This window comes from Macaca mulatta, chromosome 12 (assembly GCF_049350105.2).
Source record: "Macaca mulatta isolate MMU2019108-1 chromosome 12, T2T-MMU8v2.0, whole genome shotgun sequence".
In the NCBI taxonomy this organism is placed as follows: domain Eukaryota; kingdom Metazoa; phylum Chordata; class Mammalia; order Primates; family Cercopithecidae; genus Macaca; species Macaca mulatta.
In genome coordinates this window covers 6,225,352-6,252,966 of record NC_133417.1, presented here as the reverse complement: position 1 = coordinate 6,252,966, position 27,615 = coordinate 6,225,352, and the positions used below count along the sequence as shown (strand labels likewise).

At 43.9% G+C, this 27,615-nt stretch overlaps 1 pseudogene across 1 annotated transcript in view; it reads left to right on the top strand.

Annotated features, from left to right (window-relative positions):
* Positions 1-27,615, top strand: part of LOC100426142 (putative POTE ankyrin domain family member M) — a 64,802-nt pseudogene that overhangs the window by 30,063 nt on the left and 7,124 nt on the right. Inside the window, exons 7-11 of the transcript XR_013401924.1 lie at positions 13,765-13,934; positions 15,142-15,278; positions 17,624-17,750; positions 21,721-21,840; positions 26,425-26,550. The product of XR_013401924.1 is annotated as a putative POTE ankyrin domain family member M (transcript). The remainder of the gene's footprint in view (positions 1-13,764; positions 13,935-15,141; positions 15,279-17,623; positions 17,751-21,720; positions 21,841-26,424; positions 26,551-27,615) is intronic.

The following is a 27,615-nucleotide window of genomic DNA, read 5'->3' as shown; positions in this document are numbered from 1 at the left end:
ATAGGCAAATGGGACTGTAGGCTTGTCTCAGATGAGACATTGAACTTTTTACATTTGAGTTAATGCTGGAATGAGTTAGGACTTTTGGCAACTTTTGAAAAGGTATGATTGTATTTTGCTCTGTAAGAAGGACATGAGATTCGGAGGCTTCAGGGTCAGAATAATATGGATTGGCTGTGTTTCCCTACAAAATCTCATGTGAATTGTAATCCTGAATGTTGGAGATGGGGCTTGGCGGTAGGTGATTTAATCGTGGATGGAAGGGGGTTGGGGTTGGAAGGAAAAAATGTGAGTAGTATCAGTAGGAGTGGGTTGTCGGTAGGGTGGTGAGAGGGTGGTGGGTAGTAGGAAGGGGGAGTAGCCTGCTGCAGAGGCACAGCCTCATGGAAAACCTCTACTAGGGCAGTGCTGGCTTTGCAGGCTTTAGCCCCCATGGCTGCTCTCATGGGCTGAGCTGGTGTTGAGTGCCTGTAGCTTTTCCATACTGAGGGTGCAGACTGTTGGTGGGCTTATGAGTCTGGGGTCTGGAAGATGGTGGCCTCCTGTGTGGGGGCTCCAAGCCCATATTTTCCTTCCGCACTGCCATAGTAGAAGTTTCCCAAGAGGCTCTGCCTCTGCAGGAGGCTTCTGCCTGGAAACAGTAGGCGGTGGTGTGCGTGGTGGATCCTTCACCAATGGTTAATCTTCTTGGTGCTGATCTCCTGATAGTGAGTTCTCATGTGATCCGGTTGTATAACGGGCTGTGGCACCTCTTTCCTCTCTCTGTCTTGCTCGTACTTCTGCCATATGAAACAGTTCATTGCCGCTTGGCCTTCTGGTGTGGTTAGGAGGGTCCTGATGAGCGTGCACCTGCTCAGTGGACCTAGTCAGTTGGGACTTGGTCAGTGAGGCTTATTTAGTGGCAGCGTGGTCAGCAGGGGTCTGCTTACAGAGGGTCTCAGGGGGATCTAGTAGTGGGGGTTTTGGTGAGTGGGGACCTATTGACAGCCAGTTGTTTGGTGTCTGGTCAGTGCAAACCTGGGCTGTGGGGCTTGACCAGTGGAGACCTGATTAGCTGGGGCTTAGTGGTAGCCTGGTCAGCATGGGCTGGGTCACTTGTGAGCAGGTCAAGGGGTGCTATTCAGTGGAGGACTGGTCACATGGGACCTAGTCAGCAGGGCCTGGGGGGTGTGTCCTCATCAGTGAGGCCCTTGCCAGTGGGGCCCTGGTCAGGGCAACCTGGTCAGTGGGACCTAATCAGAGGGGGCCTGGTCAGAGAGGACTTGGTCAGTGGTGGCTTTTGTAGCACCGGTCTATGGGGTGACCTGGTCATCAGGGACCTGAGAAGTCAGTGCCTGTTTGTGGGGCCTACTTATTAGGGTTCCAGTCGGGGCATCTGGTCACCTCAAGCCTGGTTAGGAGGGGCCTGATCAGTGGCAGCCTGTTCCCTAGAGGCCTGGTCAGTGGGGCCTCATCTGTGGGGTCAGGTAGTGGGGTCATGATCGGTGGAACCTGGTAAGTGAGGCCTTGTCAGTAATGACCTAGTCAGTGAGAACTTGTCAGTGAGGACCTGGTCAGTGAGGCCTTGTCAGTAATGACCTAGTCAGTGAGAACTTGTCAGTGAGGACCTGGTCAGTGAGGCTTTGTCAGTAAGGAGTTTGTCAGTGAGGCCTGGTCAGTAAGGACCCAGTCAGTGAGGCCTTGTCAGTGAGGCCTTATCAGTAAGGTCCTGGTCAGTGAGGCCTTGTCAGTGAGGTCCTGGTCAGTGGGGTCCTGGTCATTGTGTGCCTGGTAGCAGGGGTATGGTTAGTGGGGCCTGGTGATGGGGGGTCTAATCAGTGAGGTTGTGGTCAGGGAAGACCTGATGTGTGGAGTCTAGTTAGCAGGAACCTGGTCAGTGGGGACTGCTGAGCACTGCTTGGAGAAGCCAGGTGTATTGTGTGTTATCAAGGGCCCTGTGGACAGCTGGGATGGTCCAGTGGTGCCCAACAGCCCAGTCAAAAGTGGACAAAGAAGGTGTGCGGATGGACCTGGGAGATCTTGCTCAGAGATTCTGACAGGACAAAGGTAAAGAAAGGGCCAGAGTGGCCGGAGAGATGGTCACAGTCTATGGGCTGCACAGGATGACGGAAGCCAGGGAACAGGCAGTGTGGGCAGCTGGGGTGCAGGGAGAGGCAGGTGCATGCTGGGAGGTCAGACCCTGTGAGGGCTGTGAGGGGTCAGGTGGGGTGGGCTCCAGGTGCACCCTCAGTGCACTGGGTGGGTCTCACCCCAGGCTCCCTGAACCCCAGCCAGGTGATATGGTCACTCCCTGGGGGACTGCTCTCAGGCCCCGGCTACCCACCCTGGGCAGTGCTGTCCCATGTCAGGACTGTCAGGACTGGACTTTCTCAGATCCTGTGGAGAGCACAGCCTCCAGCCTAGGAGGGGCGGCCCCATGGTGCAGCCTGAGCTCTCCATGGGCCTGGAGCATCCCCTGCCAGCCTTGTGCTCCCTCTTCTCCCAGATCTCACTTTTCCAGTGTCAGCCAGCAGGGAGGCCCCATCCTCCCTTCCCTGTGTGTCTCCTGGGCTGAAACTTGTGGCAGATTGGGTCAGGGATGGGCTTCCCTCAGGCCTATTTGGGGAGGGGACTGGCTCCCAGCCTGGTGCAGGTCCTCAGCTCTGCCTTGGTTGCCTTAGAGTAAGATGGACCAGTCAGTGCCCTGAAGGTGAAGATAAGCGACTGTGCTGCTGTTGGGAGGCTGGTCTAGGGATGGAGGACTTAACAGGTCCTCCCAGTCTGTCAGGCCTGGGCAGCACTGTCTTGTCTTAGGACTCAGGCCAGTCCTGAGATGAGGCAGTGCTGCCCAGGGTGGGTGGCCGGGACCTGACAGAAGTCTCCCAGGGAGTGACCACATCACACATCCAGGGTCCAGGGAGCCTGGACTGTGACATGCCCAGTGCACTGAAGGTGCACCTGGAGCCCACTCCACCTGATGCCTCCACAGCCCTCACAGGGTCTGACCTCCCAGCATGTTCTTGCCTCTTCCTGCACCCCAGCTGCCCACCTTGCCTGTTCCCTGAGTTCTTCCATCCTGTCCAGCAGGATGGGATGGACAGGGGGACAGCCTGTGTGCACATTTCATGGCAAGTGGGAATGGCACACCATCTCTGGGAGGCACCATGGTTCCTGCCAAATCTGACCCCAGGACTCTGTCCTTGAGGTGGTTTTACCAAACTCCAAACCCAGAACTGTGGTTGTGGCTCAGGGGTCAGCATCTGCTAGTGCCAAGACACTACTGGGAGGCTGGGACTTGACCAAAGCCCATGGTGTCTCTGACCTGAGGACAGGGTGTCTTGGGACTATAAGGCCAGGCAACCAATGGCCATTGGGTCATAGGGGTTCAGCCCCAATGTTTGTCCTTCCCTGGCTCCTTCTGATTCAGTGCCATCAGGGCCCTGGAGCCCAAGACTCAGCATCCAAGGTCCCCTCCAGGAATCCTGTTGGCTCAGCATACTTTATCGCGTGTCATCTGAGAGCAAACGTGTAAAATCGGATGCACAGAAAAATGACTCAAAGTGCTTACTGACTAGAAGAAATCTAGGAGCAGCAAGGTGGTAATGGGGAAAGGGAGGGACCTCCATGACCAGTGTCTGCAGAGCCAGGGGTACAGGCGCCCAGTGCTGTGGCCTGGCACCAGCTGCCTCTCAGAGGGTGGGTGGCACACTGTCCTTACCCAGAGGACAGCAGGCCTGGTCACCAGCTTTTCTACCTGTTCCTGTAAGCATCACATTGCTGGAGGACAATTTCATCCCAGAGCTTGGACCATCCCTAACTCAGGGGTTAGGGGTTGTCTCTTGGTGACGTAAATGAAAAACCAGGTCCAGATCAGAGTTCCTGACGTTGAACACTCATCCATTCTTTGAATCATGGGAGGGGAGGCCTGGTACTAGGTAGACCTAACCTCTTTGAGGAACCACAGAGCCCAAGGCTGGAAACCTCCAGCATCCTCCATCCCCGATCCTCCCTGGGACCCCTGTGGCCTGTCTCACTGAGCACTCTTCCGTCCGTAGATGTCTCGGCTGCTCTATGAGGGAGTTCCTTTTCAGGTGTGGGGCTGGGCATGGCCACTCCTGCTGGATGTCCAGATGGTGGAAACCAAGGACCTAGGGAAATACTAGGTACAGCCTTTCCACGCTCATCCAGCGCAGGACAGACAGGCCAGGCGGTGTCAGGAGCCCAGGTCTCCAGCTGGAGGGAACGTCAACCCTGCAGTGGGAACAGGGGCCCATTGTACATCCTAGGCACAGACACCACATGTAAGCTGGGCTTGGTACCTACTCCTCAGATTCAGAAAGAAGCCAAACAAGGAGCTTTGTGCAGAATGAAGCCTCCTTCCTTCCAGAAGCACTGCTGACTGTTTGGCGGTTGCCATTTGTGGCAGTGAGCCTTTTGTTTATTCTGAGGTTGGGCTAGTTTCTCCTCTTGGCCCTGACCTACAGATTATAAAGCAGAACAGCAAGAGGTCCGCAGGAAACATCCACAGATGGCATTGGAAATAAGTCACCTTCTGAGAAGCATGTCATGTTTTGGGAGGGCTAAGGCATCAAGTAAGGCCTATGGGGTTGGAGGATCCCTGGGCAGGTGGGGCAATCCACAGCCTTGGGGTCTTCGCATGGGAATCGGGAGGTCCCGAGGCAGAGGCAGTGGTCCCACAGGAGGAGTCACAGAGCCACCAAGGGCTCTCCTGGCCCAGGGAGCAGTCAATACCATGAACTGAACACCTGCTGAGCTCAAAGTCCTGGTCCAGACTGGGGCATGTGGGGCCAGGAGGGAACTCGGAGTGGGAGACAGAGAGACAAGTGTGCTCAGAGGGCACCCGTTTCTGGAAGTAGTGTGGTCCAGAGATTTTGGCTGGGAAGGGCTTCCAGGGTTTCATATGTGTTGTGGAGCTGCTTCCTCTCTCCAGCCTCACCCTGCAGGAATGCCAGTGAATATGTTGCCGCCATCTTGGAGCTCAGTGCCCTCATAGCGTAATGACACCAGCAGATCTGCCTGTGCACGGACTTCGTATACTATCTCATTCCTTAGGAGCAGTGCTTCTGTAGGGCCTCTGACTTAGTGCACAACTTCAGACACCATCATCCTGGAGCAGCACTGCACCCTCACTAGCCATGGTGTTGATGACTTCCTGAAGGCCAAGGCCACGTTCAAGGCTTCGGACTTCATTGATGCACTTGTGCTGAGCAGGGCGGGCTTCTCCGGGACCTTAATTCAGGAGGTAGAATGGAGCTTGGGATCAAGCATCTGGTGAAAGAACTTGCACGTGATCTGGAAGGCTCTGAGGAGCCATGGAAGGTGCTGGATAAAGGAGTGACAGATTGGTTTTAGAGATGACTGTAGAAGGCTGCTTAGGAGTGAACAAAAGCCAGGAGACCAGGGAGGGAGCTTGTGGGGCAGGTCTGGAGATGGCAAGGGAGGGATCCTGCTTGGATGAAAGGTCTTCAGGCACTGTCTCAGGTTACACTCAGGTGCCCTCAGAGCTAGTATGTTCAGAGTCTTGCCTCCAGGATGAAAATGGGAAGGAGTTGTCAGACGGGGACATAGAAATGGAGGCTGGCATATTCATGAGTGCCGGTGGTGGTCCCGGTGCGGGACTACTGTGGCAACAAGGATCTTTCCTTTCAGGGATGATGTGGATGGACCCTACATCACTCCATTCTGCCCTTCCTTTCGCTCCTCCCATTCTCCCAAAAGCCTCAGTGCATGGGCGCTGTTCATCCTGTGGTGCTGAAGCAGCCAAGAGTCACAAGCCTGCCTGGCTGCCTCTGGGTATGACAGCAGAGCCAGTGGCCTCTACTGGATCCTGTACAACTTCACAAAACACCCAGACACCGGGAGTGCTGCCAGCACGTGGTGCAACAGTTCTGAGGGATCACAGTCTTGAAGACATTGAATGGTGGGTGCAGGGCCTCATGGCCTGTTCCCCAGTCCGTCTCATTGGCTCTGGTCCAGGTGGTGAAGGGGGAACATGTTTTTGTCCGTTCTGCCATGATTGCCCGGGAGGAAAAGGAGCAGAGCCCAGAAGCAGTAAAATGAATTAGTAAAGTCAGTTTTCTTTTCTGAACTACATCTCTGCCATCTGTAAGTTGAAGGGAATTCCTTCTACCCCACGAGGCTGCTTGGGGAATGACTGACAGTGTGTGTAGAGCAGGTGCCACCCAGCAGGCATTTGGTGTCCAGACCACTCCTCTTCCCTCTTGATTTTCTGACTGCATTTGCATTTTGTTCCCAAGACCTTCACTCCCCTTAATTTTGCTCTTCCGTCTGATTCCCACCTTATCTTCTATCCCATGGATTCACCAGGATCTAAGTGAGTAACAGTCATGTATGCATGTATGTGTATGTACATATTCCCTGTGCTGGTGTTGGAGTGTGGTGTGTGTGTGTGTGTGTGAGAGAGAGAGAAAGAATGTGTGTGTGTGAGAAAGAATGTGTGTGTGCGTGAGAGAGAGAGGGAGAGAGCAAGAGAGGGAGAAAGAGTGTGTGTGTGTGTGTGTGTTTGTGTGTGTGTGTGTTGGAGTCACTGAGGGACTGAAATTCTCCACACCAGGCTGTAGTCCTGCTCATTGCTGGAGGTGCTGTCAGGGCCCTTGCCACTGACCCTCCAGGTCTCATTCTTGCAGTGCAGGCAGGGTATTCTGGAGGAATCATGCCCTTGGAAGAAGCCCTGAGAAGTGACTGGTAGGTATGAGTGGATAAATACCCGAACTCCCTTGCTCCGGGTGGGATGACTCTGAGACACATGTTCTATGCTGTGTCTCAGAGGTACCCGGCAGGGCTGAGTCCTGACTGCCCACGGTGGAAACATTCTTGATGAAGGTCCCTTTAACTGCTGCATTCCATTCCTGTCTCAGTTCCCCACTCCTGTACTGGTGTTTCCTGCAATTAGTACCGGAAGAACTGGCAGTATAATTGCTGTCCTAGAGTCACCTCCAGATAAAATTTTTATACTTGAATCTTTGCCTCAGGATCTACTTCCAGGAAACTCAAACTAAGATACACATTTTTATTTTGGCTCCTCCAATCTTCATAGACCTGTCATTGTGCTGTTTTTACCAAAAATGATCATGAGGATCAGAGAGGGAAAGTCACTTGGCCAAAGTCACACAGCTGAACAGTGGTGGAGTTCAACTTTGACAATGGACTGTCTGACCCCAAGTTGTATACTTGCTTCTCTCCCAAGAGACTCCTCTCTTATCAGGCTCAAATGAATGAAAGGAGGATGTTAAAGGTAGGATCTCTGAAGCCTGTGCCAGAAGAACCCCAGCTCATTGCTGGCACCTGTGTTCTCATTCTTACTTCATTAAGAGTAAAGTTAAGTTTATTGAGTTCATTAAGTATCTTTAGTGAGAACTGGGACCAAACAGATTTTCTGACTCTAAAAGAGGTATTTTTACAGGAACAGATGTATACCTACAAGTATAAAGACAAGCATACACATATTTCTTTACTGCTCATAATTCATGTCAGTTAGTCCTTATTAGAATGTGGGATGTATAAATGTAAGAGAATTTTCATGTTAAAATTGACAGATACATATTTAAATAGTCCTAAAGGAATTTAATTACTTTTCTTTTATATGAGAAACTATATAACTTCATTGATAATACATACAATAACCCTTTGTTTTTCACGTTGAAAATACAATGTATTCTGCAAATAACTAAAGCCTAATTTTGTATTAGCATTTTAAATTCTCAATCTTTATTATTATTATTATACTTTTAAGTTCTGGGACACGTGGAGAATGTGCAGGTTTGTTACATAGGTATACACAGAACAGGGTAGTTTGCTGCACCCATCAACCTGTCATCGACATTCGGTGCTACATTAGGATGTGGAGAAATAGGAACGCTTTCATGCTGTTGGTGGGAGTGTGAATGAGTTCAACCATTGTGGAAGACAGTGTGGCGATTCCTCAAGGATCTAGAACCAGAAATACAATTTGACCCAGCAATCCCATTACTGGGTATATACCCAAAGGATTATAAATCATTCTACTAAAAGACACATGTACACGTATGTTTACTGCAGCACTATTCACAATAGCAAAGACTGGGAACCAACCCAAATGCCCATCAGTGATAAAGTGGATAAAGAAAATGTGGCACATATACACCATGGAATACTCTGCAGCCATACAAAAGCATGAGTTCATGTCCTTTGCAGGGACATGGATGAAGCTGGAAACCATCATTCTCAGCAAACTAACACAGGAACAGAAAACCAAACACCACATGTTCTCACTCATAAGTGGGAGTTGAACAATGAGAACAAATGGACACAGGGAGGGGAACATCACACACTAACCTGTCAGTGGGTGGGGCGCTAGGGGAGGGATAGCATTAGGCGATTTAATAATTTTAAAATTCAATTCTGTTGAAATGTTTACTCCAAGAAGCCATGTGTTTTTGAGAGCTAATCCTGATATGTTCAAATCTTAATGACTTAAGTTGATGGAGCGAACTTCTTTTTAATTAGTAATTCCCTAATTTGCCTGACTGTTGGAATTCCCAGGGCATGTTGAAAACACAGATTATCCAGACTCTTATCTCTGCAGATGTATTTAGTGGTTCTAAAATGGCACCAAGGGACCTGGATTTTTCCCAGGGTCGCTGTGTAATTCACACTCACGAACAGGCAAGTTTGGGAAATAGTGCCTTAAGGAGATTTTTCACTGAGCAGTCTTCATTTGAAGTGAAGATCATTTATCTTCTAATACCCATGATTCCTCTTTGTGGTGCTGTCTTTATCGCCTGCTGTCTTTCAGTTCCTAGAAGCTTTAATTGAATGACAGATCCTAGTATATCTGTACCTACTAAAAACCACACTTCTGAAGCGACATGGCCACCAGAAGGCACAGCTAGTCTGCCATGTAAAAAAGGAAAGGTCCATGTGCCCTGATGGTGCAGGGGTGAGAGGCAGGGGAATGGAGACCCCCACAGCCAGCAGCAGTGGCCCTCATCACAGCCCTCTGGGAGATATGAAAGGAGGTCAGACGGTGGACAGTAGTCTTGCCTTCGTGCTATAGAACACGTTGTTAACACCAAAAAAAGCTGATCTCCTCCAGGGGAATGTTGAAAGCTGATGCTAGCACTTGTGCTCTTTGGTTGTTTGTTTGAGATTGAGTCTTACTCTTGTTGCCCAGGCTGTAGTGCAATGCATGATCTCGGCTCACTGCAACCTCTGCCTCCTGGGTTCAAGCAATTCTCCTGCCTCAGCTGGGATTACAGGTGCCCACCACCATGCATGACTAATTTTTTATTTTTAGTAGAGATGGGATTTCGCCATGTTGGCCAGGCTGGTCTCCATCTCCTGACCTCGGCCAAAGTGTTGGGATTACAGGCGTGAGCCATTGTGCCCGGCCTGTGATTTAATTTAATCATTGCACAGCTTCAAAATGACAGCTAAGTAGCTGACATAAAAATGAAAATTCTGCGTACTTTGATGTTAGCAGGCTTCATATACAAACCAGAATGTGATTAAATTTTTTCTTAAACTGAATAATTTTCACATTGGCAGGCCATTCAGCATCTGGCTTATGTTTGGGCCAGGCTGGGTGCTTCATAAAAGTCTGGAGGGAAATACAGAGGCCAATTCTTCATAAGCATTAGACTCAGAAATACCTTGCTTCCCAGTGAAAAGTTTAAATTGACTTTCACGCCACCTTCATCAAACTGAGGTTGGTCAACACTTACCACCACTGCCACTGGACACTTCGACTTCCAATTTTGCTACCTGCTCTACAAAGTTACCCCCTTCCTTCCTTTCCCGCATTCTCCCTACAACCTCTTCTTTTGAGTTCATCCACTCTCTCTCATCATTGTCCATCTCTGCTTCCCAAAACCTTATATAGTACAGAAATTGACCAATCAAGATTACCATGTCAAAGAGCATCCATTTACTGAATAAGGCAGCTGGCTCCTGGGGGCAGAAAAGTGATTAGACACAGATAAAAATCATAATCCCTACTCTCCTGGACTCACTGTCCAATGGGGAGACAGACACATAAGCAAATGCAACTTGATAACTACAAGAGTCAAGTGAATTACATAATCCCGACTGGAGAAAGAGCTAATGTTATTATAAGACAGTGTGTCCAGTATTTACTCTATAACAGATTTCCTGATTAACGTCTAGGCTTGCCAACTTGTTGCGTAAGAAAATTGGAACGTGGGGGAGGGGAAATACGTATGCTTGTTAGTATTTCAATCCGTAAATGCATAAATAATGTAACTATTAATGATATCATGTTGATTCAATAAGTTTGAACCAAAATTGAGAGTCATCTTTAGAAGAAACTGTGTATGTGTCTATGTGTGTACACATGTAGATATACACATATTGCTTTCTGAAATTTTCAATGACTTTATGCTTCTTCTGAAGCAATTCAAGTTTAGAATTTGAGACCCATGGGTCATAGTATCTTCCTGAGTGTACTGAAGAACATTTAGATTAATTTCAGACGTGTATTTTGGTTTACATAGTGTTTTTTATCCCTGCAAATTTATTTACTGTTTTTAAAATAAATTGAGAATAACAGCAGCAACCCTGAATTGAGTGAAAGTCGTGAGAAGGGCATTGTCCAACCAGTGCATGTGCATGTTTACACTAATCTCCTGTCTGAACCTCGGAAGTGGCTGAATGAGCCTAGCAGATGATCTCTTTGGCTGTATTACAAATGATAATTTATTTTTATTTGTTTCATTCATTCATTCATTCACTCATTCATTTTGAGACGGTCTCACTCTTGTCACCCGGGCTGGAGTATGGTGACATAATTATGGCTCCCTGCAGCCTTCAACTCCCAGGCTTAAGCAATCCTCCTGCCTCAGCCTCCTGAGTAACTGGGACTACAGGTGCATACCACCATGCCCAGCTAATTTTTAAAACTTTTTTTGTAGAGACTGGGTATTATGCTTCCCAGGCAGGTCTCAAACTCTTGGACTCAAGCGATCCTCCTTCCTTGGCCTCTCAAACTGCTGGGATTACAGGTTTGAGCTACTACATGTGGCCAGAAATGACATTTTAAAGCCAACTATTACCTATGCAGATATATGATGCTCTCCGGTTGTTTTATTTAAAAATAGGAATGCCTTAGGTTTATTGGCTCATTTTGTTTTATCAAAGAGTTTAAATGCAGTTGTGAATATTTCTGTTTACCCTCATAATAGCCTGAGAATTTACAATGAATATAATTATTGCCATTTTCACAAGTAGAATTAGAATGAAAAGATAAAACAGTGGAATACAGGTGTAGCTAAGAGTAGCAGAGGTAAGCCATCTATAGAATATTAAAATTTCTTCCATGTGCATTGTTGGAAATCTATAAAACCAAAATTTTTTCGTGCCTGTAATCCCAGCACTTTGGGAGGCCAAGGTGGGCAGCTTACCTAAGGTCAGGAGTTCGAGACTAGCCTGGCCAACATGGTGAAACCCCGTCTCTACTAAAAGTACAAAAATTAGCTGGGTGTGCTGGTGGGCGCCTGTAATCCCAGCTACTCAGGAGGCTGAGGCAGGAGAATTGCTTGAACATGGGAAGTGGAGATCGCAGTGAGACGAGATTTTACCACTGTGCTCCAGCCTGGGCGACAAGACTGAGGCTTCGTTTCAAAACAGCAACAACAACAACAACAAACAACAAGAACAACAACAACAAAATCCAACATTTGCTAATACAAGCCAACTCACTAAGCTTTATGAGGCTCTCGTCCCTGCAAGTATTATCCTTTCCATGTACCCCAACATTAATGACAGCAACTGATACTAGCCATGTGACATACAATCCCAGCACATTGTTGGGCTCTGATGTTTTCTAGAAATTTTTTCTTTAAAGCTGTATTGAAATGAAGCTGTATTCCCTCAAGACCTGGTTTTTATAAACTCTTTTTGCAGTTGAGGGAAAACAGTCTTAGGTCAGTCAATCCACTGTTGACCTAGAAATGGATTGAGGTAGGATTATTGTGAAGATGGAGAGGTGTCTGCAGCATCCTACACTCTTCCCCAGCCACTAGGTGACCATATAATTAAAATATCCTTGATATTTCTGTGTAGTTTAAGTTGTTCTTAATTCTAGAACCTCTCAATCTTCCTCTCTCCAATTTAAATGAAAAGGCATTGGAGTATCCAGAACACACTCAGCACTCAGAAGCAAAGCAAGAACAATGGAAACATAACGGTCAATGCCCAGGTTCTCCCCCAGGATCAAATGAGGATTAATATTGAGAGTTGATTCTGAATAAGTCTTAACCTCATGAACATCTTAGTTGTTCAAAAATTTGTCATGTCAGCAAGGTGGTAACACTGAAGATTTTGTAGAGTCGAAATAGTATAGTTATGTTCTGTTGTATAAAATAGAAATGTACCACATTGATCAGAAAAAGCACACTAGCATATTCCAACAGCTTAATTTTTAAAAAGCTATGTTATATTAATAATTTAACCACATAGATCTGAGCTAGGATAAATGTTACATATTTAATTGACAATAGTTGTTTTGCACTCTCAGAGAGCTGTAGATAGATTTTGGGATTATCAATGAAATGGTTCTGACTTTTTTTTTTTTTTGAGATGGAGTCTTGCTCTGTCACCAGGCTGGAGTGCAGTGGCACAATCTCAGCTCACTGCAACCTCTGTTCCCTGGTTCAAGTGATTCTCCTGCCTCAGCCTCCTGAATAGCTGGGATTACGGGCGCACACCACCATGCCCAGCTAATTTTTGTATTTTTAATAGAGAAGGGGTTTAACCATGTTGGCTAGAATGGTCTCAATCTTCTGACCTCGTGATCTGCCCGCCGCGGCCTCCCAAAGTGCTGGGATTACAGGTGTGAGCCACTGTGCCCAGCTGGTTCTGACATATTTTTAAGAAAGATTAGGCTGATGCTATGGTAACTCAAGTTATTCATGATACATGTCATCTTGTAAGTAGGAGTATTCAATATTCATGATTTTGAAGCTGTTCCAGAGTGCTATAATCACCCCACTTGACAGACTTCAGAATTCGCTGAAAACCTCTGGAAATAATTAGCAAGTTATTATCATAGGCTGTAAACAGACCTTCAAAATGCATTACATAGTATTGGTAAAACAGATTGTCAGTCTGCCAAAAGTAGTCACTTTGATTTGATTTGCCTTGAATGAAATTTTTAAAATGTAAAGCTAAAGTCTTCAGGATCACTGCACTGGGTTTCTGTGGGATAACACTGAACAGGGCTGCCGCTGAAACACCTTGGATGAGAGCCTCAAGCTCCCTGAACACAGCATCCAGCACACTACTGGGAGAATGACTGGGACTCAAAAATGTGTGCAATGAATGTACTTATGAGCTTGTTGGAGAGGAAGTAAAGAGGTTGTATGTAATTACCTCAAATTAGTACTACTACAGAATAATCAGTACTGGTAAAGTAAAAGCGCTAAAGTAGTACTAATAAAGTAGTACTAATAGCCCTACACTAGTAGTAGTAATAAAGTGGCATTGCTATTGAATCTATCCGTCTACCTACCTACCTGTCTGGATGGGAGGACACAGGATTTGACTGATAAGATTGGGCTTAGCAGTGAAAAGAGCTCATGCATACTTTGAGCAGGTATGCACTCAAACTTGGTATCATGTGACTGTTCTGAATTCGAGAACCATGGCTAAAGGGTGGAAGTTTTGTTTGACTGTGTCTCACATTTTCCTTTTGGTCTATTGTCTAACACATGTTGCTAGAATTCTTTTTACTCTACCTTTTATGTACAGACAATGCTGTTACTGACGAGATCACACCCAAGCAGATCGGAGATTGGCCCAATACTTACACCTACACCAAGGCCTTGGGAGAAATGATGGTGCAGCAGGAGAGCAGGAGCCTAACCATCGCCATCATAAGGCCCTCCATTGTGGGAGCAACGTGGCATAAGCCTTTCCCAGTAAGCCCACTTACCTGGATTCTGTGTTTTGCTTTCAAACTAAGGTTTTTCTAGCCCAATTATTTTCTGATGTCTTTCTTCTTCTTCTCCTCAGGATTTATAGCTAAGTGCAGCCAATCAAATATGAACCCATTATACTAGGGCAAAATTCGGCTTTGGGATCATGAGGGTCTTCTGGCAGTTACCCTGACTATCTTAGAGTTGGATGGAGATCTTAAATTAGCTTCTAACTACTCTAGTCTCAAAATTCCCATGGGTGATGTTTTTATATCTTGGCTTTCCCACTATAGCTTAAACAGACCAGAATGTTCTTGATGGCCAACTTGATAGTATTGCAACTAACTGCCAGGGTAAACAAGAGTTACAAAGCTCACAGAAGGATCTCAGTTTGGGAATAGTAATTTTTTTTAACCTCAGTATACTGCTGTGTCCTTCTGAAAGTACTTTGGGGGCAGATAAATTCCAGCTCCACCACTTACTGGCAATGCAACATTTTTGAGTTGTTCTTTCCATAAAACAGGACAGATAATACTTTGGAGAGTTGGTTTAATGAGACAATGTATGAGGAGAGGAGTGCTCAGACTCTAGTAAAAGGCGGGTCCCTACTAAAAAGGCTCAATTAATATTAGTCCCTTCTTCTCCTCCCATATCTCTTGTCTCCCATTATACACATTTTGACTTTTATACTGTAAGGTAAAGGGACATAATAAGGTCAGCTGAATGGCTTGGGGCTTAGGAAACAAACTCAAAAAGACATTTCCCTCTAACTACTCTTAAGCATAATCTTTCCTGTAACATCTTTAAGCAAGTCAACACACATTACTACCAATCATGTTTTCAATGTTCTCCTAAGGAGGCTAAAATCAGGACTGAGGTGGAGAAGTATGGTTGGTGAATTGCTTAGCAGATCATGATATAAGGACAAAGTCCACTGTAGCCCTTAAGATGTCACAAAACGCTGCAAAACCATTCATGGCTCCTGCTATGAACAACAATCCTGGCCAAATTTTAATTATTGGACAAAATGCAGAAAATAGCCAATGCTTTGGCATTGATCTTTGGGATCTTAATAATACTGAATTAGATAGTTCTATTAGCTGGGGTCTCAGTGCCCTTGTTTGAAATTTATTGAGATTAGACTGCAGATGTTCCAAGATAACAACAATTTTCTAAAATGTGTAACCAATGGAAATCATCTTTCTTTTAGGGTTGAGTTGATAATCTAAATGGACCGAGCCGAGTCATTATTGCGGTATGTATAGGGATGAAGAAATAACTCTGAAACGTAGTGGAGGAATAGTAACAGAATTCTTAGTGCTGGCTTAGCTTCATTGATCCAAAAAGGTAAATGCTACTTTACTATCAATTGAAGCATATTATTTCAACGATTCTGGTTATAATATGAAAGCAGGATGAAACTATTTTTTTTCTTTTAGAATTTTTTTTATCACGAAAACATGTAAAGTGCTATCAATTACTATTTGAGAGTTCTATTTTGAAAAGTCTTTGAGAATTAAGGATTTCTCTTTTGTTTTAAAAAAAGAACTTTTTTAAACTTAAAAATAAAACCAGCAAAAGTCTTATAAAAATGAAGCAAGTAGCCCAAAAAATGGTTAGGGTTAGGGTTAGGGTTAGGGCTAGGGTTAGGGTTAGGGCTAGGGGCGAGGACTAGGGCTAGGGGCGAGGACTAGGGCTAGGGGCTAGGGTGATTGCAGATTCGGCTGCTCAGGGTATATAGTGTTGTGTTTATTAGCTTTCAACAATGCTAATCCCGAGTGCCAGGCTGCTCTGCGACCTTTTAGAGGGAAAGCACATTTAGTTGATGATTATATCAAGGCCTTTGATGGTATCAGAGGTAATCTGCTTAAAACTACTTTGTTGGCACAGACAATGGCAGGACTGAGAGTGGATAAAGGAAATATTCTTTTTCCCGGAGCTTATATTAACTGTGGGAAGCATGGTCATACTAAAACAGAATGTAGAAAAAATCAGCCCACCAGATAGGGGAAGAAAGAAAACTGCTGATACTGAAATATGTCCAGATTGTGAAAAAGGAAAACATTGGGCTAATCAGTGTCACAAGATAGGAACCCGATTTTGGGAGGTGCTATGAGGAGACCGTCCCAGGCCCCATTCCAAACGAGGGCATTTCCAGCTCAGACCATTCCCTCATCGCTGTACAATGTCTGTCCCCCACCACAGCCGGTAGTGCCGCAGTAGATTTATGCTGCACAAAAGCTCTGAGCCTTGTGCATGGGGAACTCCCGCAAAAAGTTCCAATAGGGTTCTGTGGACCCTTGCGACTGGGGATGATAGGATTACTTCTAGGAAGGTCTAGTTTAAATTTAAAAGGAGTACAAATACATACAGGAGTCATTGATTTAGGTTACAGTGGGGAAATTCGAACTGTTATATCTACGTCTGTTCCCTGGAAACAGAGCCAGGAGAGCGTATAGCACAGCTCCTGATTATGCCATATGTGGAAGTGGGGAAAAGTGAAATTAAATGAACAGGAAGATTTGGAAGCACAAATAAACAAGGCACAGCAGCTTATTGGGTGAATCAAATTACTGTTAAATGTCTTACCTGTGAAATAACTATTCAGGGAAAGAAATTTAAAGATGTGGTAGATACAGGAGCAGACACTTCAATCATTTCTCTGTAACATTGGTGATCCGCGTGGCCAATTCAATTTAACATAGTTTAATTTAACATAGTTGGAGTCAGTAAATCCCCTGAAGTATATCGAAGTAGTTACGTTTTGCATTGTGAAGGGTCTGATGTACAACTTGGGACTATTCAGCCGGTTATAACTTCTATACCTATAAATTTATGGGGGAGAGATTTATTACAACAATAGGGAGCACAAGTTCTAATTCCAGAACAATTATATAGCCCCCAAAGTCAACATATGATGCATTAAATAGGGTATGTCCCTGGTATGGGACTAGGAAAAAATTTGCAAGGTTTGAAAGAACTGCTTCAGTGGAAAGACAAAGTTCCCGTCAAGGTTTAGGATATCATTTTTGATGGTGCCCATCATTAAGCCTCCAGAACCTATACCTTTAAAATGCTATCTATCCAAATTGGCTAGAACAATGGCTGCTGAGTAAAGAGAAACTGCAGGCTTTAGAGGACTTGGTTACTAAACAATTTTCGATAATCATTTTCCTAAAACAAAACTGTTTCGATTTTTGAAATTAACGAATTGGATTCTCACTAAAATAACTAAATTTAAACCAATTGAAGGTGTGAGAATGTTTTTACAGATGGGTCTAGTAATGTTAAAGCTTCTTATTCTGGCTCAAAATGTAAAGATTTTCAGACGCTCTATACTTCAGCTCAAAAAGCAGAGCTTTTAGCTGTAATTGAGGTATTGAATGATTTTGATATGCCTATTAATGTGGTTTCTGTTCTTCATATGTGGTTCATTCCACAGAATTAAATGAAAATGCTCAGTTACAATTTCATACAGATGAACAACTGATGACTTTATTTATCCAATTGCAAACAGCAGTTAGGAGTAGAATGCCCCCTTTTTACATCACTCACATTAGGGCTCATACACCTCTTCTAGGACCTTTGATTGCAGGGAATCAAATGGCTGATCGCCTAGTTGCTACTGCCATATCTAATGCTAGACAGTTTCACAATTTAACCCATGTTAATACCTCTGGTCTCAAATGCAGATGCAGCATTACGTGGAAAGAAGCTAAAGCTGGGCGGTTCCAAGATGGCCGAATAGGAATAGCTCTAGGCTACAACTCCCAGTGTGAGCGACACAGAAGACGGGTGATTTCTGCATTTCCAACTGAGGTACTGGGTTCATCTCACTGGGGCGCATTGGATAGTGGATGCTGGACAGTGGGTGCAGTCTACCGAGCGAGAGCCAAAGCAGGGTGAGGTGTTGCCTCACCCAGGAAGTGCAAGGGGTAAGGGAATTCCCTTTTCTAGCCAAGGGAAACCCTGACACACAACACCTGGAAATTTGGGTCACTCCCACCCTAATACTGTGCTTTTCCAAGGGTTTTAACAAGCTGCACACTAGGAGATTATATCCCGCACCTATCTTGGAGGGTTCCATGCCCACAGAGCTTCGCTCATTGATAGCACAGCAGTCTGAGATCTAACTGCAAGATGGCAGTGAGGCTGGGGGAACAGTGCCCACCATTGCTGAGGCTTGAGTAGGTAAACAAAGCGACCGGGGAGCTCGAACTGGGTGGAGCCCACTGTAGCTCAAGAAGGCCTGTCTGCCTCTGTAGACTCCACCTCTGGGGATAGGGTATAGCCAAACAAAAGTCTACAGAAAGCTCTGCAGATTTAAATGTCCCTGTCTGACAGCTTTGAAGAGAGTAGTGGTTCTCCCAGCACGGAGTTTGAAATCTGAGAACGGACAGACTGCTTCCTCAAGTGGGTCCTTGACCCCGAGTAGCCTCACTGGGAGGCATTCCCCAGTAGGGGCCGACTGACTCCTCACACAGCCAGGTGCCCCCCTGAGATGAAGCATCCAGAGGAGCGATCAGGTAGCAACATTTGCTGTTCAGCAATATTCACCATTCTGCAGCCTCCGTGGCTGATACCCAGGCAAACAGGGTCTGGAGTGGACCTCCAGCAAACTCCAACAGACCTGCAGCTGAGGATCCTGTTAGAAGGAAAACTAACAAACAGAAAGGACATCCACACCAAAGCCCCATCTGTACATCACCATCATCAAAGACCAAAGGTAGATAAAACCGCCAAGATGGGGGAAAAACAGAGCAGAAAAGCTGAAAATTCTAAAAATCAGAGCACCTCTCCCCCTCCAAAGGATTGCAGCTCCTCACCAGCAATGGAACAAAGCTAGATGGAGAATGACTTTGATGAGTTGAGAGAAGAAGGCTTCAGATGATCAAACTTCTCCGAGCTAAAGGAGGAAGTTCGAACCCATTGCAAAGAAGCTTAAAACCTTGAAAAAAGATTAAACGAATGGTTAACTAGAATAACCAATGTAGAGAAGTCCTTAAATGACCTGATAGAGCTGAAAACCATGGCATGAGAACTACGTGACAAATGCACAAACTTCAATAACCGATTCGATCAACTGGAAGAAAGGGTATCAGTGATTGAAGATCAAATGAATGAAATGAAGTGAGAAGAGAAGTTTAGAGGAAAAAGAGTAAAAAGAAATGAATAAAGCCTCCAAGAAATATGGGAGTATATGAAAAGACCAAATCTATGTCTGATTGGTATACCTGAAAGTGACGGGGAGAATGGAACCAAGTTGGAAAGCACTTTGCAGGATATTATCCAGGAGAACCTCCCCAACCTAGCAAGGCAGGCCAACATTCAAATTCAGGAAATACAGAGAACGCCACAAAGATACTCCTCAAGAAGAGCAACTCCAAGACACATAATTGTCAGATTCACCAGAGTTGAAATGAAGGAAAAAATGTTAAGGGCAGCCAGAGAGCAAGGTCGGGTTACCCACAAAGGGAAGCCCATCAGACTAACAGCGGATCTCTCAGCAGAAACTCTACAAGCCAGAAGAGAGTGGGGGCCAATATTTAACATTCTTTTTTTTTTTTTTTTGAGACGGAGTCTCACTCTGTCACCCAGGCTGGAGTGTAATGGCCGGATCTCAGCTCACTGCAGCTCCGCCTCCCGGGTTCACGCCATTCTCCTGCCTCAGCCTCCTGAGTAGCTGGGACTACAGGCGCCTGCCACCTCGCCCGGCTAGTTTTTTGTATTTTTTAGTAGAGACGGGGTTTCACCGTGTTAACCAGGCTGGTCTCAAACTCCTGACCTGGTGATCCACCCGTCTCGGCCTCCCAAAGTGCTGGGATTACAGGCTTGAGCCACCGCGCCCGGCCAACATTCTTAAAGAAAAGAATTTTCAACCCAGAATTTCATATCCAGCCAAGCTAAGTTTTAAGTGAAGGAGAAATAAAATCCTTTACAGACAAATGCTGAGAGATTTTGTCACCACCAGGCCTGCCCTACAAGAGCTCCTGAAGGAAGCACTAAACATGAAAAGGAACAACTGGTACCACCCCCTGTAAAAACATGCCAAAATGTAAAGACTGTCAATGCTAGGAAGAAATTGCATCAACTAATGAGCAAAATAACCAGCTAACATCATAATGACAGCATCAAATTCACACAACAATATTAACCTTCAATGTAAATGGGTTTAATGCTCCAATTAAAAGACACAGACTGGCAAATTGGATAAAGTGTCAAGACCCATCAGTATGCTCTATTCAGGAGACCCATCTTATGTGCAGAGACACACATAGGCTCAGAATAAAGGGATGGAGGAAGATCTATCAAGCAAAAGAAAAACAAAAAAAGGGGTTGCAATCCTAGTCTCTGATAAAACAAACTTTAAACCAACAAAGATCAAAAGAGACAAGGCCATTACATATGGTAAAAGGAACAATTCAATAAGAAGAGCTAACTCTCCTAAATATATATGCACCCAATACAGGAACATCCAGATTCATAATTCCTAAACAGTATAATTGTGAATTAGTGATGAACATATTTTTGAAAGTTATTTAAGAGATTCAAGCAAGCACCCAGGTTTGAGAGCCATTGACACAAGGCAATCCTGTCACTCACAGATGAAGCTGTTAAGACATCCAGATCAGTCAGACCTGACAGTCACTGCACACTGGCGGATGTGCCAGGGGTACTGCTGGTTGTTATGACCACCATCTTTTCTCATTGGTCAGTGGCCATCCTTTGTCCATAATGATGGTTAGTGTCTATGATCAAAATTTCAAATACAATTATATTTTGCAGCTAATAAGTGGTAACATTGAATTAGCACTAAGAATCTTCCTGCCATGAAGTCAGTTGTGTGTTGTCTGCGTTCCCTGACCCTCACCTTTTGTGTAAAGTTTTCTTTATTACCTGATGAATAGAACAAAACTTGTTTGTGCTCATTAAACAGGTAATTCATGTTTTTAAAAGATAAGCATTATCTTTCCTTTATCACTTCTAATAATTCAACTCTGTAGTCCTGATCAGTGTGGCTTACAAACTGGAAGACAAAAGACATTTTTAAAAACCTAATAGCTAAGTTACTTTTTGAAGCTATTAATATTGCTAAAATTATTGCTATAGAAAAGAGAAAAAAACATGCTGAACAGAACTCTGTGCTTAGAGATTTCTCCTGAAAAAATCACATGTTATTTCTTCTCACCTCCATATGCAAAAAAAAAGAGAGAGGAAAAAAAAAAAAGCTATGTGCTCATGCGAAAATTTTAGTAGGTGGGTTAGAATAGTCAGAGTGCATTCATAAAAACTGAACTGAAAATATTTGGACAACAGCACCAATGACTATCGTGAATGCCAACATGCATCCCTAACAACCCCGTGCTGTTACTCTCCAAACTTTCTATGTCTTGCAAAGTATTAGAACTTCCTATCTGAAGCCATACCACTCAGAGGGACTGCAAAATATATAAAGACATCTCCTTTAGGATGTCCTTAGAGAATTCAAGGGAAAAAAGTTAAATAATTTAATAAGTGCTTTTGGGTACATCTATTTAGCAGTAGGGGGTAAGATTAGAGATAGATCGTAAAGATAATAGTACGGTTAGGGTTAGGAGTAGGGTCTGGGTCAGAGTCAGGGCCGGAAGTATGGTTAGAGGTGGGGTCATGGTCAGGGTCAAGATCAGAGTCAGGGTCAAAGTCAGGGTCAGAATTAGGGACCAGGGTAGGGATCAGGGTTTAGGGTCAGGGTTAAAGTCTAGAGACAGGATTGGGGTTAGGATTAGAACCAGAGCTTTGTTCTCCTCAGGACCCACCCAAGAAGAGGCCGTGGCTTTGGAGCACCTGTTAGTGTGTTCACAGTGAAGACCAGAGTTTTGTTGTCCTCAAGACTGACCTGGGGAGATGTGGCTGCGGGCTAGTGAGGAAGGTGAGGCAAAAGCTTCCTGTCTGTTACCCGGGTGCTAAAGGGAGATCTGCCATGGGCTTTACTTCACACGTTATATTCTGCAAGTCTTGTTTTACAAAAGCATCCCTTCCTCGAGGCTTTGGTTGCTCATCATCACAGCGTGTCATAACACATTATAAGATTTGGTTGTGCTTCAGCAGGGAGATCTTGGTATAGAGAAAGGAGAAATGCTTAGAGCCACTATCAGGACAGTTGGGATAAAAGCTGGAGATGGGCAGAGGCTGGAGGAAACATGTGCACCCCCTGTAAACACTTTTATTCATGTTTTCATTGCTCATTTTTCTTACAGTGTTAAATTAGTAAAAATAGTATTGAAAAATTGAAAAGTAGGCATATTAAAACTTGCAACATTATTATTATTATTATTATTATTATTATTATTATTATTTTGAGATGGAGTCTCGCTCTGTCGCCTGGGCTGAAGTGCAGTGGCCGGATCTCAGCTCACTGCAAGTTTTGCCTTCCGGGTTTACGCCATTCTCCTGCCTCAGCCTCCCGAGTAGCTGGGACTACAGGCGCCTGCCACCTCGCCCGGCTAGTTTTTTTTTTGTATTTTTTAGTAGAGATGGGGTTTCACCGTGTTAGCCAGGATGGTCTCGATCTCCTGACCTCGTGATCCGCCTGTCTCGGCCTTCCAAAGTGCTGGGATTACAGGCTTGAGCCACCGCGCCCGGCCAACTTGCAACATTATTTAAGTTTAAATATGTTATTTGTACCTCATCAACATTTTTTATTTTGTTGAGAAAGTCTAAGGTTAATTGGCAGCATATTTTTAATAGTATATAGAATAATATCTGTTTTATAAACATTGATATCCTACATTACATGTGTGAACCCTGAAAATCTGAGACCGGTCTGAGATTTTTTAGGAAGTTCATTTTGCCAAGTTTGAGGATGCGCCCCTGATGCCTCCGCAGGAGGTCCCGACAACATGGGCCCAAGGTGGTCGGGGCCCAGCTTGGTTTTACACACTTTAGGGAGACATGAAACATCAATCAGTATGTGAAAGATGTACCTTGGTTCAGTCCAGAAAGGTGAGACAACTTGAAGAGAAGGCCAGACAGGGAGCTTCCAGGTCATAGGTAGGTAAGAGACAAATGGTTTCATTCTTTTGAGTTGCTGGTTACCCTCTCCCGATGAGGCACTCAGATACGCATTTCTCTCGGTGAGCAGACGGGTGACTTTGGACAGATTGGGAGGCAGGTTTGCCCCCAGCAGCCCCAGCTTGACTTTTCGTTTTAGCTTAGTGATTTTGGGTCCCCAAGGTTGATTTTCCTTTCATAAGGTCTTACATGTTTTCCTATGAGCATTGAGTATTCATTGTGTATTTTATTACACAAGGCACGGATTTTTAAAAAATCATCAACTTCATGACTAGCTCTATAGACATAACTACATAGAGGTTCAACTAAATTTGGAAACATTCCAGAGTTTTGGTTTCTAATACTTCTTTGTGATTCTTTAAAAGGTAAAGTATTTTTTTTCCCATAAAGCATAGTAACATCTGAAATCACCCGTAGAGTGTCCTGCCATTTTTTTTCTCTAGTTTCCCCATTTTCTGCAAAGCCTCATTGAGGAAATTGACTTTGAATATCCTTTTACACTCTTCTGTTTTAGAAAGCTTTGTGGTAAAACATTGAATCTTCATGGTCACAAGTTCTGCTCACATTCTTTCTTTCTTTGAATATTTTTTTTCCCAGTGGCCAATATTTGATTCTGTTGTATTACGGCTAAAAGGTAGGCATGGAACAAAATAAAGACAAGAAGTCTTTGGAAGAAGTGATCCAGTCACAATGAATCAATTTGCCTTTGGAACATATATTTAGAAAGTCACTCTTTTGAAAATTATTTAGTCATGAATTGAAACAGAGTCTGGTAGGTTTGTTTTTTTTCCTGGTCTAAGGTGAACAGCATTTTAGAGAATGAACCCAGGACATAACCACAGCACAAGAAAAAAAATGATAAGTTTACACATATGTGTTACCACTGTAACAGAAAACATGTAAAGAACATTTATTTTGATTTATATATCAGTCTGCATTATTTAAATTTTTTTGTGTCGCAAATGCTCTTATTTAAAAAACAGGACTAGTTAACAGTGTCAATTACTAGCAATTCATGGTATAAATAATTAAAGAAGTGTTTGAAAAATATAACAATGTTTTAAATACAGTTGTATTTTATAGCAGTTTTTGACTTACACAGAAATTGCAAAAAAGAAAAATTGCAGAGATTTCCCTTGTAGCTTCAACCTACTTTCCTCTCTTATTAACATCTTCTGTCAGTGTGTCTCACATGGCTTATTCATATCTTACATAATGTCTCACAGTTAATGAGCAAATACTGATAGACTAGCATTAACTAAAATTCATATTTCATTTGGATTCCCTTAGTTCCATCTTACCCTGACCCATCCAGGACCCCTCATGACATGTAGTCATCACGTAGGTGGCTCCTGGATGTGACAGTGTGTCCGGCTTTCCATCTCATGATGACCTTGACAGTATTGAGGAGGATTGGTCAGGAATTTTGTAGAATGTGTCCCCCATTGTGATTAAACATGGAATTTTTCTTATAATTATACTGAGATTCTGGGTCTGGAAGAAGTAGATCACAGAGGTGAAGTGCTACTCTTGTCACTTCATTTTCTCAAGGTGAACTGTTGCCTTTGATGTTCACTTGGATTGTTCGGCAGAGCTAGATTTCTCCACTGTGCATTATTTTTCCTCCTTGTCCCTACTACTGCACGTGTTCTTTCAGAGCAAGTCACTATGCGGAGCCCACACAGAGTGAGGAGCTCCACCTTCTTGATGGCTGTCTACCTCAATTATTTGGAATTCTTTTGCAAAGGAGATTTCTATTCAACTCCATTTGCTTATTCACCTATGTATACAAACACAGACACCTAGATAATTACTTAAAGCTTTAGTTACTATTCAGCACTACAGCATTATGTTGCACAATTCATTCCTGTGTTGGTCATGGGTAGCTCTTTTTATTGGCTCCTGTTTTCTTTTAATAAAAGAATTAATTTTTATTTATTTTTATTACGTATTTTAATTTTTTTCGTACATACTTTCTGATACTTCAAGATTATCCTGGCTCATATATTTACTGTCCCATTTCCAGTACCAGACATTTCTTCAAAGAGCCTGATTCCTTTGAAAATGGTAGGAAAACTTACATCTGACTGCTGAATGAGCACATTGTATCTTGTCCATCCTTAGCAATGCTAGGAAGTATATGTGTGCATCTAACAGACCTATACACCCCTAATTTTAAAGGTTTCTATGTAGAACTGTATGTATCTATATTAAACCAAGTGTAAGTTTATGTTGATGTTTCAACCTCTGATCTACTATCACATGAATCATTCTAGCCTTCTCCCCTTGCTAATTTGTAACCTCCCATTTCAACAGTGAGAGACCTGGTTCCTACCATCTGCAACTTATGTAAGTCATTCTTTTATTCCAGATACAGATACTGTGGTTTTACAATTGTTCACAATTACTCCTGTTGGAAAGAACTTTATAAAATGGAATCCAGTGATGAAGTGTAGTCCATTTGCCTTCAGCCTACAGAATCTATTCATTTTTGAAGTGATTAGGTCAACACCATTTTCCCTACGCCTTCATCGAGTTTTTTCCTACATTTGTGTCTTAGTCCGTTTTGTGCTTCTGTAACAGAATACCTGAGGCTGGGTAATTTATAAGTAAAAAAGGTCCATTTGGCTCACAATACTGGTGGCTGGAATGTCTGAGATTGGGCAGTTGCATCTGGTGGAGTCTCAGTCTTTTTCACCTCATGGTGGAAAGTGGAAGGGGAGCAAGGGGTGCACCAGAGATCACATAGCAAGAGCGACAGCAAGAGAGACGCCAAGGAACCCAGACTCTTGTTAACTACCTACTCCTGCAGGAATTAATCCATTCCTGTGAGAGCAGAACTCACTCATCCCCATGGAGGACATTAACCTATTCATGAGGGATCCATCCTCATGACCCAAACACCTTCCACTAGGCCCCACCGCCCCACACTGCCACATTGGGGGTCAAATTTCAACACGAGTTTTTGCAGGGACAAACCACATCCAAACCATAGTAATTTGTAGCATAGTTAAATTATTTTTCACATAATGTATTCTGTCCTGGGATACTCCACATCCTGAATAATTTTATTTAATTTGAATAGAGTTTGGCTTACCCATTTGGCTGTAAAATTCTGCGTGTTTTGACAAATGCGTAGTGGCAGGTATCCACTATTAAAGTATCATACGGAGTGCTTCAAATCCCCACCCCATGGAGCACATGGCTTCCCATCTGTGTAGTTTGCCTTCTCCAGAATCTCATTAAATGAAGTCACACTGTGTGTATTCTCCTCAGATTGTCTTCTTCCAGTTAGCAATGTGCATGCAAGATTCACTCATGTCTTTGTGTGAGTTGATAGCTTGTTCCTTTCTACGGCTAAATAATATTCCATTGCATGAATGTACCACAGTTGGTTATGCATTTTGGGGAGCAAAACCTTCCTCTTCTAACTTTGTTCCAGGGTTGGAGACCTTCAAATTAACTGACAATAGATACATTAATAGGAGAGGCAGTATTTGGCTTCTTATTCCACAAGTATCATTGTGGGACAAAATTCATCAGATGGCAGGATCCAGTTTACAAACAGGTAAAACTAGCCCAAAGACAAGAAACTAGACTAGAATCTGATAACCCACAAGGGATATAGATTTCTTTTTATTTAAATTTTTTATTATACTTTAAGTTCTAGGGTACATGTGCACAACGTGCAGGTTTGTTACGTAGGTATACATGTGCCATCTTGGTTTGCTGCACCCATCTACTTGCCATTTACGTTACGTATAGTTTTCCTCAAAAAAGTTTTTTTTGAGACAGGGTCTGGCTCTGGGCCCAGGCTGGAGTGCAAAGGTGTAATCTCAGCTCACTGCAACTTCTACCTCCTGGGTGCAAGCCATCTTCCCTCCTCAGCCTCCTGATTAGCTGGGACTACAGGCACCTGCCATCATGCCCATCTAATTTTTCTATTTTTAGTAGACATGAGGTTTCACCATGTTGCCCAGGCTAGTCTTGAACTCCTGGCCTCCCAAAGTGCTGGAATTATAGGCATGTGCCCCCACGCCTGTCCGACTTAGTTTTCCATTGAAACATAAAATTTATCTCTGTAGTAACCATCTATTTTTGATCATAGATAATCAAAGTAAGATTATTCTTGTTTCAAAAATAAGTCTAGCCTTGTTAGATTGTGCCTGATCATTTATGTAAGTTTAGTAAGAACAAGAGCTGACCACGTAGATACTTAGAAGCTTCCTTGCTGCAAGTTTTCATACAGAATCTCAGATTGGACTTTTAAAGGCCTTATTGAGGCTAAAAGCCAAGCCAAGAACGTACTATCAAATTTCAGCTGCAGACTTTATAGCTTTGTGTGAATTCCTCTCTACTTGAGGCCCTCAAAATAGCCCCAAATTCCTGGGCCTACAAGGAAATGACCTTCCTTACTAATCTGTAAGGCTGTGAACCCCATAATCTAGGTATCAGACTGGCTTTTTTCAGAGTGCTTTGTAAGCGTTGACTCCATAAAAGTCAACCTTAGTTCCTTACAATTGCTGGTCATAACCGGTCTGAGGTACATTTCCTAAATATGGTATTTCAGTAAAAGCCTTGATAATATAGCCAAAGTTTCCAATTATGTCCTGTTACAAGGTGAACAGATTCT